Here is a 20,763-nt window from a genome sequence, read left to right as displayed (position 1 = left end):
TTTGGCACCCTTGAAGCACAACCATGAACACGTCGGTAACTCAAGGTAAAACACCCAGATGAAACCAGCTCAAAATCAGAACAACCTGATGACATGACCAGAACAGCTGTGTCATCAAAAGCTAACACGGTTTCATAAAACTATAGTATAGAATTTATTGGCAGTTATGGGCATCCCTGAATAAATTGTAGAAATATGGTTAAGTCTTCAACTCCAATAGAGAGGACATCAACTCATATCTCTTGCTGTTTTCATTAAAATAGCTATTCTGTATATAAGTTACCTATTTTATTGAAATGCTATATATTTTTGAATGAAACCATGCCAGAAAGATGACTTTAGGCTAAAATGTTACTAAGCTTGGAAGAGTTTGAGGTGAGGACACCCTGGGCCCTAGTGCTCATTGGATGATGGAGTCCTCCTCCCTGGGCTACTATTTCAGGTCCCCAGGGAACCTGCCCGGGGCTTTCTTCAGGGGGTGAGCCCTGATGTTTTCCAAAACACTTGTCTCTGAATCCCTTGAAAGCATGTACTCAAGAAATAGATATAAAGTCCGGAAGTAATCAGGGTATAACAATAACAGGTTAACTGATCTGCATGTGTGTGGAAGGGCAAATTGGATAAAATGGGAGAGAAAATTCTGTTTAGAGATTGGAAATGAAATTTTATTTGGAGAAGTAAAATCTTCAGCACATTGGATGTATACACAAGAATATTTATTGCAGCATTGTATACAGCCTCAGATAACTGGAAGCAAAGTAAATGACCATTGATAGGAAAATGAATAGAATATAGTACATCTACAGAATATTATGCAGCCAGTATGAAGAATTAATTAGAGTATATCAGTTGACTTAGTGATATTTCTAGGAAGTACTGTCACTTGAGCCAAGGTATAAAAAACATGTATAACCTAAAAGCTGTGTGTACTGTATACAAATATCCCTTTCTCTCCAAATCCTCTTCTTCTTGAGTTCAGATAACAAGTTCAGATAATGAGATTTCATATAGTGAAGGTTACCTGTATATGTATATGTGTATGTATTTACATCTATAAATCAACAAACAGCGTTATGAGATCCCACATTTTTGCATTTATAAAAATATCTGTGTAAATACATATAACAAATTTCTATATTCAATTTTTAAAAAGAAGAAATGAAACAGATGAATTGTTTACATTTTATCATTTGTCTTCTTCTGGTATTTTCATTCCTGTAAAATAAATTCTATCTACACTTTGTGTAGATAATGTTTGAAATATTACATGTATTGTCTTGTCCTCATAATTATCTTCAGAGGGAGACTAGGTGAGAAGAATGGTCCTCCTTGAGGTTAAGTCACTTGCTTAAGCTTACGTAACTCAGGACCGGATGGTAGCCCAAGTCTGCCTAGCTCCAAAACCCTCTTTACTCCTCACAGGAGCCATAAGACCTCCATGGAGAATCAGACAGAATCAGCTCCAACAATGGAAGCATCCTTTGCCACTGAACATGTTGATTACTGCAAGTACCAACCACCTCCAGTTCTTGGGCCCTGGGACTGAGGCCCCGGGAGTGAGGAGATCATAGGATCCTCAGCTCTCAACAATCCCACATCTGCGCAGTGGAGGCAACTGGTAAACCTCACAGCGATGACAACCCACCTTTAAGCTGGAGACACCTGAAGCTGAGCACATGGGCGCCAGTTGTTTTTTCATTCAAGAGGATTTACCAGGTGCCTCCTTCACATTCAGAATAAAGGCTCTTTCAGCCATACATTGTGGCATCTTTAGCACATTTCCAGTCTGTAGCACCCAGACTCAAGCTTTTATTAGACTGAGTCTTTGCAGACAGGGTTGGCCTGAAACAATGTGGAAAAAGGAAGACTGTATTAAAACACATGCAGCGGAAACTAATCCAGGGAGCACACAGATGTACTGGCAGCTACTTGCCTACAACCAGGCCAAGGATAAAGCATAATCAGGGAAAAGTGACCAAATCCATTTCATATTGGAAGGTGGAATCAACTGGAAAGAGCAGCCCTGCCTCTTATACATTTGCTCTTGGAAAGTTCATGTGAGGCTCTGGTGCAGTTTTCCATCGTGATGAATCTGCAGGACTGGTGCTCCCACTCTCACTTACAGCACTGATACATCTGGGTGTACGGTTGCAGCATTCACTTCGTCATTTTCTGCAGACATGGCCCACAGAGCAGTCCTTTCCAGGCTCTGATCCTCTTTCTTGAGGACCCTTCTCTGGCCTGTGCCTCCCTGTGGGTTCTCCCTAGAGCTCCGAGCCATTCCACCCTCAGCCCATAGCTTCCATTTTTTAAAAGGTCTTGAATGAAGTGAAATGTGATTAGTTACTGGGAATGAGCTAACAATGTGCACAATTCAATAACCTTTGTCATTGATGAAATAAAGGAATAAAGCTAATTTTCTCCAAATTTTGATGCAATAATAGCCCATTTTTTTCTATGAAAAACACAGAACTTAAATTGCTTCATCTTCATAGTGTCTTTTCAAGAAACATCATCCACCATCAACTTGAGGACTGCCTGCAGGCAGTAGAGGCAATCCCCGACCGGGATTTGCACCCAAATCTGAAACTCAGTAGCTGTGTGATTTCCGGCAAGTTACCTCAACTCTTCCTGCCTCAGTTTCCTCATCTAAAAGAGGGATAGTAATATTACCGACTTCATAGGGTTGTTGTAAAGACTGAGTGGGAAAATGATCACTCAGAATGATGATTGGTAAATGAGAGCTATTAATAATTCATTAACAGTAAACCTGTAATAAGGAAAGTGTGACAAGTCTGCCTGAAACCAACAGAAGTCTCCCCATTTCTACAGCCATAAAGGTACTGTCTTGCAAGAGGTACAGAGATACCCCTTCATCAACTGTCTACCCAAACCAAACTTGTTCCAGTCCTTTGAAAACGCTCCAGGCTTTGCTGCCCTTCCACACAGAGTCTGTCTTCCACCTGCAATTTCCCCTCTTCTCGAGGCCAGGCTCAGATTCCGCACCATATGTGATGACTTCTTGGAGACGCCAGGCAGAGGGGTTCTCTTCCAACTCACGTGGTCTTTGGTCTCTTCTGCATCCGTGTAGCATTCATCTTGCCACGCTGTTTGCACAATGATTTATGAGTTAGAGTTTACTGCTCAGGCTCGATGGCAAGCACCCTAAAAGCACGTACATTTTGTTTTTCCTCATAAAATCTTGTTCGATAAATGTATGCTGCTGCGTCATTTATTAAATATCCCATTCGGGCTTGCCAACAAGCAAGCGTGGTAAACCATGTATGCACTGGGAGTTGGCAGGAGAGTTTAAAATGCCAATTTATGATAAAAAAAAATAATTAAAGTCTCACTGGAGCTTATTATCATTCCCTGTTTTGTTTCCACCTTGAAAATAATTACAAAAGACGCTAAAAATTTGTGACACATTTTCTTTAGTGTCTCTTTGCATCTGCAGGGGATGGTAGAGTAGATGTGTTCTGGAAGTTACTATTTTCCTCTCTGTCTGCGGTGGGACCCCACAGATCTGTGCTGGCTGGCCTGCTCCAGTTCTGGGGCACCTGCTTTGCCTTGTCTACTTTCTAGTTTCAGTTTGTTTCGTGAATCCTACTTGACTTCCGCCTGGGGAAAAGTACATTAATTCTGACCATTTATTAGGCACTTAGTACATACCAACTACTCCATTCAGTGTTTTACAACCAGCAGTGTGCTGGTAAGGATTTAACAGGTGCACGGGGCGGGGCGGGGGTGGGGTGGGGCAGCCCTGACTTGAAGGATTTGCCAATTTCCAGGGTGTAAATGCAGCCAGTTCTGCTCGGATGCTTGCTCTGACGCTTGAGGATTTGTCCCAGCATGATTGATATATTAGGGAACAACTTGAGCATAACGTGAATTTCAGTTTGCTCACGTGTGTTTCATCCCTGAGAACCCAGGTGACAGAAGCAGGAGCACACAAATGGCACACGCGCTCGGGTCACCAGGACGACAAGCCACACCCACTGCAGCTGGTGGTATCCTCTCTGTCTGATTTCAGAAGACCCTCCTGCCAGCACTTCTGTATAACATCAGCTGCACTCCTTCCCCCTCGGAGCTCTGGGCCCTCCCTATCCTCAATTTCCCCTGTACTCTCCCCTATTTTGTATTTTCCCCTCTGTTTCCTGTTCTTTTGTTCTTGGGGTCTTTCTTCTCTCTCCCCCTCTCTTATTCTCTTCCCCTTGCAGACAGGGTGCTGGGCATGGCGAGCCCCCAGCAATGTAAGCACTCACTTCCACAAGCAAACTTCAGACTTCATCAAGGTGACCTTTCCGAAGTGACACATTTATCACAGTATCCACACATTTCTTAACCAGTTAACATGGACAAACTGTGCTGCCATTTTTATTGAGTTACTATCTTTCTATTATGTGTCACTAAAAATTTTTGAGTGTTGTGGCCCTAACTGCATTTTACTCTAAGTCCCGTGGTTTTTAATGCATAATTTTGCCAACGGGTTGAATCTGAGGAATGCAGACATCACGTGATAGCAGAAGTAACTGCCCACTCCCCTTGGAAGAGCTGGTTGTGTGTGTATATCTGTCCCCAACTCTGCATTAGTGACGTCACAGTGGTAACTGAAACCCACCAGTGGGAGTGTGTTTGGGGGGTGGGACTCAAGAATTTACGTCTCCATCATTCCCAGGCGACACTGATGTTGCTGGTGCAGACTTCGAGGACCACTGCCTGAGGGTCAGAACCCCCTGTGCCTCTCCTTTGCGGGAGCCGGGAGCCACCCCACCCCTGCCCTCCTCCTACCCTCACAGGGGGAGAGGAATTGAGGAAGGCCCAGTGGAAGCCCCATTTGTGGTGTCTATACTGATGGATTCACTGCCTGGGAAGAGTGGGCTGCACTCCTCTGCTTCCGGAGTAGGGAGAAGTGACCCTCCCCTTCTCCCTGGCCTTGGCGAGCTGGCCTTGGAGTCATCTCCGTTTGGATTTACATCCACGCTCCACAGGCCACCAGCTTATGAGCTGCGGGGCCTTGTGCAGATCAATGAACTTTCCCAGCTTCAAGTTTTTTCATCTGTAGAGTGGGGATAATAATACCTTGCTTGAAGTATTGTTGTGAAAATAAATTGGTATCTGATCCCCTAGTTACAAGGCTGGGTAGGAAAACAGAAGTCCTTGTAACACATTTTCCCGAAGGAATTGAATACCTAAGGAATTGAGTCCTCACTCAAGCCTTCCCCACTCCACAGGAACGTGTATCCCAGACCATCTCATCAATACCTTTGTTTGTCAGTCTTTGCTACTTTTGCTAATGGATACGTTAAGACAGAATTCAATGCCAATGGACTGCAAAACGAAACTGCAATTCTTTCAAGAGCTGGAAGATTTCAGGAAGCCTGTGAGTCACGTGAGAGATGTGCCCTAATCATACGCTCCATGGACACGGTGGAAGCTGACGGTCAGACCAGATGGGGGAAGAGAGAATCAACAAGGACGACGATAGGGTAGGCGCCTCAAACAACATGATTTGAATATCAAAGTATGATGAACAGTCCTTAAGAAAATTGATAAAAAACTATTTTTACCAAACTGACCCTATATGAATGCTGAGAAAGTCGGATGTCATAAAATTTTTATTTTTTGTAGTTATCTGTTGAGTTCCAACATCATTCTGGCTGTTTTTGTTGTCGATAGGAAGTAAAAATGACTTAGGGGAAAAAAATGGGAAAATAAAAATATAAAATGTTATATAATTATAGAATAATAATAAGGGCTAAAATATGAGGAAGAACAAGAATGTTGATGTAAGAGATTTCTTTAAAACATATTATTTTGCATGAATCTAGTCCAATCTCTTGTTTTTCCTTTATCGTTAAGCTGGACTTCCTTATTGTTATATTATCTCCCTTAAAAAGTGAACTTAGACTGACTTAGAAAATATGGCCAATTTCCAGAATTTAATACATGCTCTATGATCTGAGTAGGAGAACCCAGAGAATGCTTCAATAGTTATCCTTACATACACAAAAGTACAATCTTTGCTAACTGTTTTAACAGGCTTCTGTGGTTTGATATTAAGTTTTTAATCCAACATAATTCACTCACAGTAACATGGTTTATAGTCTTTTTTGCCATTTTCAGTTTGCACACCGAGCGCTTCTGCAGTCTTTATCTTACGCTTTCTGTCGAGAGGATGAGAGATGAGCTTGCTTTCCTGCAATTTTGTCTTAAGGTGGGAGCATCGTCTACCTGTTTTGCATTTGTTAGTGCCCTAGAAAGGACATCCTGGCAAAAGCTGTGGTTCTTCAAAGCCTTCCCATGGGTGGTTCCTTCTGCTAGAACCTTCTTTTTTTGCACGCAGAGAGAGCTCTTTCTGCAAGTGGGCATTCACGAAGACTCCCAATACCTAGGAAGAGCAGATCCATCTGGAACGCAAAAAGGGGCCTTTTGAGTCAGGAAGACAGCAGCCAGTCTGGCAGTGGTCATGAGAACAAATTTAAACTGCACCAGTCTTCAGCTGAACCAGGGAAGTCCAAAGCACTGAAAAATGGGAAATCCGTATTAAAGGATGATTCACAGCCTGATCTAGTTAAATCCTCAGACGTGAAGCAGACCACACAGTAAACGAAACCAATGGCAAAAAGTCAACGAAATAATGTAAAACTGGAGTACAAGTTGGGAGATCTGGTCTCTTATCCAGATTTGATCAAGTATTTGTGTCCTTTTTGGAAAGTTACTGATTTCTTTGTACATTATTTGCTCATATAAGTTCAAATGATGTAAAATGTGGGTTATCTTTGGCTCGAACATGTCATGTCATTGTATATGCCTTCAAGCTCTAAAGGTCAGTTTATGGGAGGGACCAAAGCCCTACAGGCCTTTCTCGAGACCGACATAAGCAACACTCACTGTTTCGTGGTGTCCCATAAGCTGGTGAAGGATCTGAAAAACCACTTCTGAACTGACACAGAATCACACTAGACTCACCAGCTCTGTAAAGTAACAAATTAGATCACAAGCAACAGAACAAATGTCAATATGCTGACTCTGTTTCTGAATTTATTTTATGTCTTCTAGTAGGGTATTACCTTTATACTCTTTTTCCCTTTTAGGCTTTGCAGAACTTCAATTTAGGATGAATAGCTAGATCAAACTTGGTCCTGTCCAAACTGAGATCCCCTCCTCGGGACACTCTCTGAGCTATTGGCTGTCACTCTGGTTCACATCTTCAGTATCTCACCGCTGAAGTGCCTCTGCTTGCTTGGTTCCCACCAGCAGTTGGCTGCCCTTCCAATTGATTCCATGAGCGATGCTAGATTACTCTTCCTGGAACCTCACCCACATGTGCATGATGTGAAATTTCAACCCCTGACCCTCAGGTTCAGGGTCCTCTTCAATGGCTCCGATCCTCCTTTTAATTTTGGTCTCCTCCCAACACCACTTCTTCCATTTACAGAGGTCTGATCACCCCTTTCAGCAGTGCCCTCCAACTGCTGTTTCTTCTGGTTTAACTTCCAACTCTCCACAACGCTGAGTCTTTCAGATCCAGATCAAGTCATTGCCTTCTCCATGCAACTGGTGATCTTGCTTTCCTTTAATAAAGGATGTTTGATCCATTTACTCATTCAACAAACTTTTATCGCAGAGCTACAATGTGCCAGGCACTGTTCTAGCTAGAGAGTCAAAACTCCTCAATTGGCATTTTATCACACACTTGCTCTAATAATTTATAATAAAGAGTTAACCTTCATCAACAATGTACTGCTCCTAGCAGTGTGTTAAGTACTTCCCGACGTGTATTATTTCCTTTTCCCAGTAACCTTCTGAAGTGGGGACTGGTATCCTCCATTTCTTAGACGAAGCAGTGAGGCACAGAGAAACTGAATGATTTTCCCAGCCGGGATTCACAGTTGGCTTTCCGGCTCCGGAACCCCCCTCTGAGCCACTATCCCGCTTGGTCTCTCCCCACGTGGCCATCACTGCCCCTGCCACGGGCTGCCTGGCACCATTTTTAGTGTTTCGCTTGTGCATATCCTGTCTCCCCAACTTTAATAAATTCCGTGTCTCTCAGTGAGCGTAACAGCACAGCATCTAGGGCAACTGGGTTCACCCGATCGTGATGAGATTTTGCCGGAATTCCATGTTGGAATCATGGTAATAAGTGTATGACATGAACTGCTTATGTGTTATAGGATGTGGGGAAAACACTGGGAAATCATACAGCGCCTCAGTTTCACCTACACTTCCCACCTCCCCTGAAACTTGCCACCTCTATCGGGCTTGTCCTTCAATCTTACTGTTACAATAAAACCTGTGACATTTTTGCCTTAGATTTCCATTCTGTCTTCTTAAAGAAATAGGGAAAAGTCTCCAGAAGCCTAAGAGCTTTGGGAGCAGCAGGAAAACCACACCCCTCTAACCCCGCCCCAGCAGGACAGCCCGGTGTGGACTTGGGTCTGCGGCTGCCTTTAATTATCTCACCCGTGTCCCCCAAGGCCTCGAGGCCCGAAAACGCAGCTCCACTCACTTTGCTAAGGAAAACTTTTCTGTGTGTTTCCTTGGCCACTTTTTATTTTTATAAGAGCAGAAAGTGGCCACAGCACATTCCTAACCCAGAGTTGTGGGCTTCCCAACACCTCTCCTAACTGTGAAACAGCTGAGAAGCCTCTCTCCTGGCCGCCTCAATATTACATTTCAAATCCAGCATTAGGGGAAATTATGAACCGAAACAGAGAGACCTGAAAAATGAAAACTCTGGTTTTTTGAAGTTGCTGCTGAGCTACCATTTTGGCGTTCACTGAAACTTTCTAACTGAACTTTGTGTGCTAGGCTTGGCCGCATGGCTTTCTCTGCGACCTTGAGCCTCTTTTCTCTCTGTTCTCACAGAAGTGCCTTTAAACCACATACTTAATAGCCCTCCCAACTTATCCCTTACAGCATTCAATGATGACATATTAATTTCTAAAATACTTCTTCAAGGGGTAGGAAAAGGAAATTTGTTTCTTTGTTAGCAGTTTACTATTTTTTTAAATTAATACACTTTTTTTGGAGCAGTTTTAGGTTTATAGAAAATTGAGCAGGAAGTACAGAGAGTTCCCATACATCCCCTCCTGCCCTGGACTTGGGTTCCCTATTCTTAACACTTTGCATTGATGTGGCACATGTGTTACAGTTGATGAACCAATATTAATACATTATTATTAGCTTAGGTCCATTGGGGGTCCCTCTTGGCGTTGTACATTCTATGGGTTTTATCAAATGTGTATGTCACGTATCCACCATTACAGTATCATATATAGTAAAACCACATACAGAGTGGTTTTACTGACCTCAAAATCCTATGTTCCCTCTGTCCATCCCTCCCTCCCTCTTAACCCCTGACAACCACTGATCTTTGTGCTGCCTCCATAGTTTTGCCTTTTCCACGGTGTCATACGGTTGATGCCATACAGTATGTAGTCTTTTCAGGTTGGCTTCTTTCACTTAGTCATATGCATTTAAGGTTCCTCCATGTCTTTTCCTGACTTGATGGCTCATTTATTTTTAGTGCTGAATAATATTCTACTGTCTGGATGCACCACGGTTTATTTATCCATCACCTACCGAAGGACATCCTGGTTGCTTCCATTAGTGTTTTTGGCTGTTGTAAATAAAACCACTAAAAACATCCATGTGCAGGTTTTTGTATGGAGAGAAGGAAATTTTTGAGTGAAATTTTTAAAAATAAAAGTATTACAGCAGATGCCATGTCCGACATTATTACTTTTGTGATTACTGATGTTATTAAGATTGTGTTAGCAAACCTGGAGCCAAAAGCAGTGGTACTTTGACAGCTGAAGCATATTTTATAGAATGTCCACATCCACAGGGACGCCTGATTTGCTTCTAGATATTCAGGGCTTAACATCTACCTGTTAGGAAGCCTTTGGCTCCCAAGGAAGGAGAAAAGCCACTGTGCATCAGGTAGGAGCACACTCTGAAGCAAGAGAAAACCCAGCCCTCAGAGCCTGCACAACGGGGCTGTGTTTCTCTGAGATAAGAGGAGGGGAGGGCGGCAGCCGCCGGTGTGGTCCTCAGACCCTGGTCTCCCCATCCTCCCTCCCACCGTCAGTGTTGACACCACTTCTGCCACCTTCATCCCTGTCAGCTCATGGTTGCCGGGTGGGTGTGGCAGCATTCAAGCCGGGCAGACAGGAAGGGGCAGTGCCAGCATGGCCTTTACAAGGGAGCACCCGGTGTCCCTGCAGCTTCTACGTGGGTTTCTTTGGTTTGTATCCCACTGGCCAGGCAGTGTCCCATGGCCACTTTTGGACCCAAGGGAGGCTCCGAGGCAAGCATTTAGTTCTTCACAGCTCTGTGGTGGAGGAAATCAAGGGGAAGGACAATGGGACTGGTTGTCAGATTGGCTAACCCCACAGGTGAATAAATAGCCAACAACAGCAGCAAACAAACTCAACACAGCTCCAGCTGGGCTCCGTCTAAGCACCTTACAGCCCCCAAGGATCTCCTTGCTGCTCGTGGGGAGACCTGGTTGGAAAGAGACGCCCAGACGGGCTGCCGTGCTCCAGGACATCTCCTGGCGGCTACCAGAGTCCCGTTTTCCATCACTGCTCAGCAATACGCGCACTGAACGTGCCTGGACAAACCAACCTCCTGTATGACTAGTCGTTTGGCGTGTACAAGACCCAAGCTTCCCACCTTCTGATGTTGAAGATCAGCCTCTGAATGTAGGGCTGGAAGCACAGAGAGCATAGAAGAGGCAAAAAGTTCACTTTCATGGCATTTCTCATTTATCTGCCACTTCCATTGCTTTGACTTAGGCCTCGCTATCCCTCACTTAGATCTTTGCAATGACTTCAGAATTGTCTCCCTCTGCCAGTTCCCCCACATTCAATTCATCTCTCCCAGGGTTTCGAGCTGAGCTTTCCTGAAACGCGAAACAGATCGGTCCCTCACCTGCTCACACACCTTTGCTGCCTCCCCACCGCCTGCCAGGTGCAGCCCTGATGCCCTGGCCTGACGTCCAGCATCTTTACAATCTGTCTCCATCTCTCCATCCCCAATCTGGCTACGCGCCCTGCCCCTGAGCCTCCACTCATGCTGTTCCTTCTGCCTGTACTGTGTTCTTCTTCTCATCAAAATCCAGGATTTCAATGCACAAGGCATAGAAAACCAAACACTAATCCACATTAGAAAACTCTAATATAAGACACATATTAAAGCATTTTAAATGTGAGTACAAGAGTCATTTCTCAGTATAGACGTGTTTTTAAAATATGGACAAGGAAAAAGAACTACAGAAGACCAGAGAATTTAAAGACTCTGTATCCTAAAAAACGTCAATAACCTAGTAGAGTAATAACGTGTAGTGCAAACAAGGTACTACAACAAATAAAAATGGAAAAGCTGCCAATTCCTGCAGCTATATGTTGACAGGTTACATAACAGTATACACTTTCATTCATATGAAAAATTTTAAAGCTACATAGAGAAGTGCAGATTGTTTATACTCCTTTGTTACAATTTCTGAGCATATTCCTTAATCTTTTGGGCCTCAACTGTCACATTTATAAAACGGGCATATTCATACACTGAACAGAAGATAGGGAGAGAGACTAAAAAAATTGTTGGAGGTCTTTCCAGCTTTCACATGTCCAATACTATTACGTATTTAAAAGCAAAATAAAATAATGTCTCAAAAATTATTAAACTATTTCATAATAGTAGCCTCTTATTTTCAGCAGTCTCTCCTTAACTTGTGTACGCACAGGACTAATACAGGCAAATAATACAGGCAGATCTAGTCTGGAGGGAGAAATACTGCATTAGCATGAGAAATACCTAAATTGCTATTATTTCTCCACATTTATTTTTTATTTTTATTTTTTTTTAATTATTAGCACCTTTAATTATTATTTATTTATTTTTTTGGCTGTGTTGGGTCTTCGTCTCTGTGCGAGGGCTTTCTCTAGTTGCGGCGAGCGGGGGCCACTCTTCATCGCGGTGCGCGGGCCTCTCACTATCGTGGCCTCTCTTGTTGCAGAGCACAGGCTCCAGACGCGCAGGCTCAGTAGTTGTGGCTCACGGGCCCAGTTGCTCCGCAGCATGTGGGATCTTCCCAGACCAGGGCTCGAACCCGTGTCCCCTGCATTGGCAGGCAGATTCTCAACCACTGCGCCACCAGGGAAGCCCTCCACCTTTATTTTTAAGAGTTCAAGAGAAGGACTCAGTACCCCTGGCAACTTCTCTCCATTTCACTTAGTCCTTTTCTAAAACCTCTGTTTGGGTGACTTGATTCTATGGTTTCCTGTGATTTAATTCTTTCAAGTGGTTCTACCCAGCTCCAAATTTTACTGATGTCTCTACAAACCTAACAAGAATGATGAAGGTCGTGCAAGAAAAACAATTATTGTGGAATTTCAGCATGTTCAGAACTGCAAATCCTATGATACTCACTTGCAGGATCCTTTTTGTTTCTGTGAGTGAAGAAACTAACCCTTCCTCCACGTGTGAGGAATATTTTAAAACTTTCTATTTAAACTGTGGCCTAGTTCACCAGATTCTACGTCTTCTTGTGGTTCTCACTTGATTTTCAAAACTTAACTGTTCGTACAAGAAAGCAGGGAATTATAGGATTTTCTCTTTACATCGTTCTCTGTCCACTGAGCACATGAGATGTCACGTCTGCTGTGGTTCAGAATTCAACCGTGTCATAGAATCAAAGGGTGAGTGGGATCTTAAGATTCTGTCGCAGACATAGGGTGGTGCGTTTTCAAATATATCTTTTCCTAAAGAGGGATTAACTGCCTACGTCATGATTCAACCTCCGCCCTGTCGGAGCATTTGATGGAGTGATGGGCGGCCCGGAGGCTGATGATAAGTCACCATCAGCCATGCAGCTGGACCAGGAGCAAGTCCAACAGCTGCCCAGCCCTGCCTTCCAGGAGGGGAGCATTTGCCAAAACAGCTCAAGGTGCAGGCACCGTGCAGCGGGCAGGATGCACTCGGGAGGCTGTCAGATGTTGGGGGTGGGGGCATTATCTCTAACACCTTTCCCTGAAAAACTGCTTAAGGACTCATTCAAGGAACATCCATCCCTACTGATAATGGAAACTAACATTTTCTAGGTGCCCCCTCTGGCCGTCACTGCGCTAAGCTCTTCACACGAATGACTTTCAGGCAGTTGGACTCCAGAGCCCAGTGGGGTCTAAGCCCACACCACTTCGCTCTAGGACCCCCTATTAGTTAAGGGCTTCTGGTGCCCAGGGCGCTGTGCTTGGGCTTTGGGAGGATAAAATGAGGAACGTGCACAAGATACAGCCCCCAGCCAAGAGCTTAAAAGCTTTTGAAGGAGGTAAACATGTTCAGAGACAGATAATAACACAAAAGCAGCAACCGTCTTTTAAACAGATTTGTTCTCTCTTGGTTTGAAATAGTTTTGTTTGAAGGAGTCCAGGCCCACATCACCCTGGAGACACTGCAGTGCTCAGGGCCAGGCAGGGGACCGGAGTCCAAGTCCACAGGCCTGACTCAGCTCACGTTAGTCTAGCGCCAGCTTTGGGGCAGCTCAGTAGAAAAACATGGAAACTTGTATTTCTGATCCTTCCCAGATCAGAAGTCACATGGAGAGTTTCTCACTTGCAAGAGAAGCAAAAAGGAGGATTCGCTGGTTTAATGAACAGAGACCCGGCACCTCCAGGACCGTAGGCTGCATGTGCATCTTCAAGCCAGGATCTCCCAGCATCTCATCCTTCGGCCTCACAACACCAAAGACAGCAGGACCTGCCCAGAGCGGGAGGGCTGGACATTCATGTGCACACAAGCGAAGGACAAAGTGGCCCAGAGTGAACGGGAAAAGCCAAAAGAAACTTTTGTTCTACGGAAAGAAGTATTGACCAATAATTATCCCTTTGGCCTATGATTGGAAAATGTTTCAGCTCCCTGCACATATCAATAGAGCTTTGTTTCCTGATCCTTCTCTCGTCACTCTTTCTGGAGAAATGAGAGGTGATCGCATTCATGGGATGGCTGAAAGGAAAAGGTAGAAACGCAGTGTTCAGCCACAGGCACTCTTGGACCAGGCTCAGAGAGTTAGACCAGCGCCCAGGTCGGGCCACATGCGGAGTGGTGACGTGTCACAGTTACTTCTGAAGACATCACAGAGCTTCAGGCTCAACACCTCGCCGCAGGCTGTTCTTGGCAGGCATCGCCCATAGAGAACAGAGTGAAAATTTGCAATATGCTCAGTGGAGTGGGAAGCCAAGGTGAGGACATTCCTAAAAAATGTTCCTCCAACCAATGGTTTCCATATTGCCGAGCAAGAAACCATCTTCTCTCGAGCTGGGAGGAGTGCGGATGGGAGGATGGGAGAGGGGCCATTTCAAAGTTCTTGGCTTTTCCCTCTGTCTCTAATAATTTTGTGAAGAAAAAACAGTGTTTTGCCATAAAAATATAATGAGCCATTTATCCACTGCCCTCCCTATGAAAAATATTACATACCATTCTAAAAAGAAACACGATAATTTATGTCTAGTTTTTGCATTCACATTGAGAGACTTGCTATCTTTGGATGATTTGTGGCAATCAGCCTAGAAAATTGATTCCCTGGGTACTATTTCATCCAGATCCTCTATTTTTTTAGAGAAAAGAACACGAAGAGGGTAATGAAAGCTGTGAGAGAAGAGGACTCCCTGGAAGTAATTCGTGCTGCTCTGGGGGCCCCTTCTCCCCAACTCACTTCCTCCCCAGCTGTCGGCCTCCTGGCAGACAGGCCAGGCCCAGGGATGGACAACCAAGGGGACAACCAGAAGCAGTGACCCCAAAAGTTTGGCAGCCAGGGTTCCCTACAAGGCAGCACAGCCCCTGAAATCAGTGAGGGCACATGTTCGTGAGGTCACTCCTGCTACCTCACCCCCACTCCCCAGCGGTCAGCCTGCAGGTACAGAAGCAAGGAATAGTCTAGTAAGAAAGCACAGCCCTTGAGATGCGAGAGCGGCAACAAGCCCAACGCACAGGGTTAAAACCGGGCTGCTCTGTAAGAATGAATGCTTAGAGGGCAAGGACTGAACCTCCCAAGCCACGAAAGGGGGTGATCAAACAAGAACAGGTGAAAGAAACAAGAATCCACGAAGACTATGGGAAAGGAAAATAGAATTCTTCAAATGAAAAAAGTTAATAAGGGCTGAATAGCACACAAAGTCCAAAATAATGTGGTGAGAATTATTGCAAAGTAGCTCTCCCAGAGCACTGTGCAATGTGTTCAAAAAACACACCATAAAGAAATGGAAAGTATAAATACACGTGAGGGATGCAGAGGACCAGCAGGAGTTCTAGGAGGAGAAAACAGAGAATGGAAGAGACACAGCGTGTAAACAAATAGCAAGACATCGTCTAGAGCTGAGGAAGAAAAGCCCTAGAATTTGAAGGTCGTTTTCCACTGAATTCCATCCCAGATAAAATGTTAAGCCCACACCGAGACATGCCGTCGCTCAATTTCAGAACATTAAGGACCAAGAGAAGCTAGTTGTCATGAAAGGAGAGGTGGGGAATAGCTGGAAGTCCAGTGAAGCTGTTCAGATCAAGGTGACAATCCAGCAGATTTCTACACAAGGGGGAGTGAGTCAGCTGATGAGGTGAAAATGAAGATCTGAGCGAAAAGGAGCAACCAGTGGCTCCTGGATGCTGGGAAGGCAGAGGTGTGTGCAGAGGACAGGTGGAGCCCAGGCAGGGAGGGAAGGAGGAGGACACAGTGACAACGGAATACGAGACAGAAGCTCATGTCTGATGCCCCAGGAGAGGAAGGCTCAGCGTGAAGACGGGCGGGCAGGCCACGAGGCATGAGTCTTTGGAATTTGCCCCCTTGCTTTCAATGTGTCTGTGGGGTAGAAGGAGGAAGACAGAAGAGGCACTGCCAGCGGGTGGCATCGGAAGACCTGGGCTGGGCCAGAGCCAGGGCCAGCCGGGGGCCAGTGTCTGGGGACGGGGGGGTCCAGGCTAGGGACAGCGGGGATCCGGGTGGATGCATTTGCTGAGAGCCACCAAAGTTTATTCATTTAAAAGTTATCACTGGGAATTCCCTGGCAGTCCTGTGGTTAGGACTCCACGCTTTCACTGCTGAGGGCCCGGGTTCGATCCCTGACTGGGGAACTAAGATCCTACAAGCCTTGCAGCTCAGCCAAAAAAAAAAAAAAAAAAAAGTGCTCATTCAAACATTGACACCCACGGAACGTGAGTGCCCAGAGAGAGCGCTAAGCTGGGCATGAAGGCGGCCCCGCCCTGGGTCCTCAGCACCAGGTCACAAGCCGGGTGACTGCAGGCCGGCCCGCCGCCTTCCTTCTTTGTAAGATGGGCCCAGGTTGACAAGGGGCGAGGCCCACCTTGCAGAGGCAGGTGAAGGCTGTGCACACCCCAACGGGCTACACGAACATGAGAGGGCACCTCATCACAACGAACGAACGGGGCAAGGCGGGCAGGACCTGGCTGGCTTCCCACGGTATCAGAGCCTTACCTGCGGGCTGGGCGGAGGCCAGGGCCCGGTCAACAGCCCTCCACTCCCCCGGGTCTGGTTGGAGAGGCCCCTGGGCCAGCCTGGGAGCCGCTAGACGGCGGTCTGTCCACCAGAGCCCTCACTCCAGCGAGCTTCCCGGGCTCTGCTCAAGCTCCTCGGCCTGGACGGCGAGGCTTGGGCTCAGGTCCCACCAGACCCAAGGTTTCAGTAGGTCCTCAAGCAAGACGTGCCCTCCTGCAGAGCACAGAGCCCCACGAAGTCCTTTCCAGAAACCCCCCTGCGCCTTCTCTATCTGTGGTGAAAAGGTGGTTTGTGGGCAGCGAAGGAAGGACGTTGGCCCAAGACGTCAGCCAACATTCATGCCTGGACCCTTGGACATCACCGTGCTGTCACTTTATGTCATCTGACTGCCGCTACCAAGCCCTACCCGAGGCATTTCACACGTGTGACGGCAAATCCTTACAAGGACCCCGTGCTCCAGGATCGTTCCCACAACAGCCCTGGAGATACGGAAACATGAGGAAACCGAGGCTCAGAACTTATGTTGCCCGAGGTTTCACAGTGGATGGGATGCACCGGAGATTTGAACCCAGTTCCTTCGCCCCCAGCCTGTCCACTGGGCAAGACCACCGGTGCCAACGGCAACCATCACAAGGAAAACTGATCAGGAGTTGGGGAAGACCTTTAACCTGCGATGAAAGATGTCAGGAGCCACACCACCGGCCAGCTTGGCGTCTGCTCGGACAGGGGCCACCCACAGGCGACAGGCCCCTGGGCATCGGGCTGCATTCCCGATTGGTTCCACATCCTCAGGCGGGAACGTGGACGCCCACCCCTGACTCATTCTTCATTGCTTGGCTACGTTCAGCTTTGCTGCGCCACAATTCAGGTGGGAAGGAACAGTCCAACAAAATCATGAAGAAAGATGTTTTCCATTGGGCCCTAAAAGACGATGCAATGAGGTCCAAGTTGTTCCAGACTCTGGTCACCTGCTACGGGATGTCAGCCGCAAGCAGTTTGTAAAGTGTCTGGAAGACAGCGGTCAGAGTGTGGGCTCCCAGATGGGCGGCGGGTGCTGTCACATCTAGTCCTACACTAGCCAGGAAAGGCAAAAGATCAACTGTCTTCTTTATCATCAGTATGAATTCAGGGTCATGAGACTAGCAAGGTGCCCCAGTCACTGACTATCAGCACCACGATCACCCTCCCTGGGGGAACAAAATCCATCTGCTTGTGGACAAGCCTTTGCACATGCACCAGAGGCACATTTGTGACCAGCAAATTAGCTGTCCACTGTGCCCCATAGCGTTGCTGGTTCTGTACATTGAACCTGATTATTTCGTGAGTTAAAATATAAAATAAGCACATGTGGCCCCATGCACACACATACACACACACACACAACCAAGCTGTGATTGCTATTCTAGCCACCCGATCTTAGAAATACAGAGAAGTGCCAGGAATGGAAATTTTTCAGTTGCTGGCAAGAATGCAACCAACCTTTCCACCCTTTAAGTGAACGTTCTGAAGTAATTAATCAAGATTTGTGTGGTTTCCTCCTCCCCCTCCCTCTCTCTCTTACACACACACACACACACGAACTCACACACATGCTGACATACACACTTACACAAGGAAAGAGGGAAAGTATTCTTAATAGTAGTCCAGGGCAGCTCAAAATCTCTGGCTGTAAAGTAAATCTGCCTCCGTTCCTAAGACCTTACATTTGAAAAGTGCTTCACAGTTTTCCAGATACTTCCCCAGACATCCTCCCCTTGGTACACACGCAGGCCTACTGTGTATGGTCATCTTCATTTTCACGGAGGACGAGTCGGTGCTTTAAAAAATAGCAAGAACCAAACGGTTCCGGATTCAAAGCCCGGCTCTACGTCCTCCTTGCTGTGTGACCTCTCACAAGTGATCTAACATCTCTGGGTCACAATTTCCTCGTCTAAAATGGGAGGATAAAGTCAGCCCCAGGGACTGTGGTGAACGTTTTATTGGAAGCATCCAGCATGAAAATGGACTAGTGGTTTTACCGAGAAAGAAAGCGGCCCAGGGAGCATCGATGACGGAGCCAGAGCCCTGGGTGACAAGCGCAGAGATGCCCCTCGGCCTCGCTGGAAGGCGCCTCCATCCTGCTCTCCTGCTTCCAGGCTTCCCTCTCGGTCTAGATGTCCCTTCCTCATTTTCCAAACGTGGTAACTCCCCTGCACTTCCTCACCCAGTCCAGACATCACCTCCTCGCCCACCGGGGCCACAGTAAAGCCCCTCTGCCCTCCGCACTCTCGCAGCAAGGGCCGTGCGGGCACCTCACAGGCCGCACTCTGAGGGCAGGTGCTGTGCATTTAACTCTGGATTCGAACCCCTGGGTCACAGCAGGTCACCAAAGGAAGGCAGAGCAGAGACAGCCAAGGTGTCGGCCACACCGTAGTTACTTGGGTTCCCAGCAGGTGAAAACCCAAGCAATCCAAGGCAGTCACCTCTTTGAAATCTACAGGCAAAGCTATCTCATTATTTTCTCTCTGTTATTGCCAAGAAATTCTTCCTTTTATCTATAAACCCTCCCTATAAATGTAACCCACTTCCTCATCATCAGACCTGCAGCAACAGGGAGCAATCTGTCCAAGTTTACCCACAGTAACTCCTGCGTCCTGTCCTCCTGAAGCCGCCGGCTGCACTTCGAATCAGGGTCCCTCCGACCTGGGAGTGGCCCAGACAGCACACAACTCCTTGTTTCAGAGAGAAAAGAGGTAAAATCCAGGAGGGCAAGGAACACACAACTGAGCTACTTCTTTCTTTTCTCGTGGGACCAAAATTCTCTATCCTCTAATCACTGGTTTTTCTATTCTTTTTGTATCGTTACCAGTTTACCACTTTCCTTTTTTAAAGGTAGAGAGAAGATGTGGACATAATACCTCTGAAATATTCGTAATTTTTAAAAACACCCAACCAATTTCAGTTGAGTGAGTGACGCTAATGGAACTTACCACGAGACTAGGTGATTCCTCTCTCGTCATCATCAGAAATGTACAGAGCACTGGCGACACGCCAGCTACGGCACAAGGCCCACGGGATATAAAACTTTATAAGGCCCAGTGCCTATTACCAAGCAGTGCCCAAACTTGAAGGGGACAGCCATGGAAACAAGTAATTACTAGGTAGATGTGTAAACACAGTAACAGCTGAAGTACTTCTTAAACAAACACTTTGTTCTGGGCACACAAGTCAGCTCAGGCAATCATTAGAAGAGTGTGTCAGGTAGAGTGATGATGGTGAAAAGGGTGCTGGACCTCTGCTCGAGAAAATCAAGGAGCACTTCACAAGGAGAAGAAGCCACCGTGGTCACTAAGGAGAGAAGTTCACCAGGCAGATGAGGAGATGGAAAGCGCAGAGGAGGGTGGTGCCAGGGCCCAGAGGTGGGAAGCACGTGTGGGTCCAAGAGGGTGGAGCGACAGGGGTGCAAATGAAGGACCCCTTTGCCAAACTTGACCCTGAAGACCACCCGCTAGTGTTTAGCAGGGCATCTTGTGGACATGTTCTATTTTAGAAAGCTCTCTAGCAGAAGTGCGGAGATGGTATGGGAAACACGTGAACCTGAGCTGGGAAACCAGCCTTCCGAGTGACACGGTGAGGGACCGAGCTGGGGCCCAGGGAACAGGGAAGATGTCAGCACCCAGAGGAGAGAAATGATACGGGGGCAGGACTCACACAACTGTCAAGGAAAGGGACGGCCCAGGTTTTTAGCGGGTGACACGGTGAAGGGTGTGGCCGTGCCCTCGTGGAGAGCTCGGTAGGAGAAGCTGATCTGAGCACACACAAGATAAACCGGACTTCGCCTGAGTCTGGAGTGTAAACCCAGGTATGGACGCAGCACGGCATTGAACTTGGGACTCTGGGGCCCGAGGAGCTCTGGAGGCATAACCCACAGCCCTGTCCGAAAAGGACAGCAGGGTTTTGTGGTCTAGACCCTAACCTTTCCCCGGGGTGTGACCACCGGGGCGCTGCGCTCCCGCCTGGGACTTCGCTAGCAAGCCCTCACCTGCCTCTTTCTCCGTCACTTAACACACGGCTGCACGTCGCGCTGCTCAGAAAATAGAACCTGGCGCTGACTGGGGTTTGCGCTCCTGACTCCCAGGTGTGCGTCTCCACGGAGAAGTGTCTGGCCAGGGCCAGTCTGAGTTTGGCCTTGGACTCCAATCTGGAGCCCCGGGCTGACTCTGTGACGTGGTCCACAGCCCAGCGTGCAGCTGGGGCTCCGTCAGAAGGCG

Source organism: Balaenoptera ricei, chromosome 12, assembly GCF_028023285.1.
Source record: "Balaenoptera ricei isolate mBalRic1 chromosome 12, mBalRic1.hap2, whole genome shotgun sequence".
Lineage (NCBI taxonomy): Eukaryota > Metazoa > Chordata > Mammalia > Artiodactyla > Balaenopteridae > Balaenoptera > Balaenoptera ricei.
Note: the sequence above shows the minus strand (reverse complement) of the source record.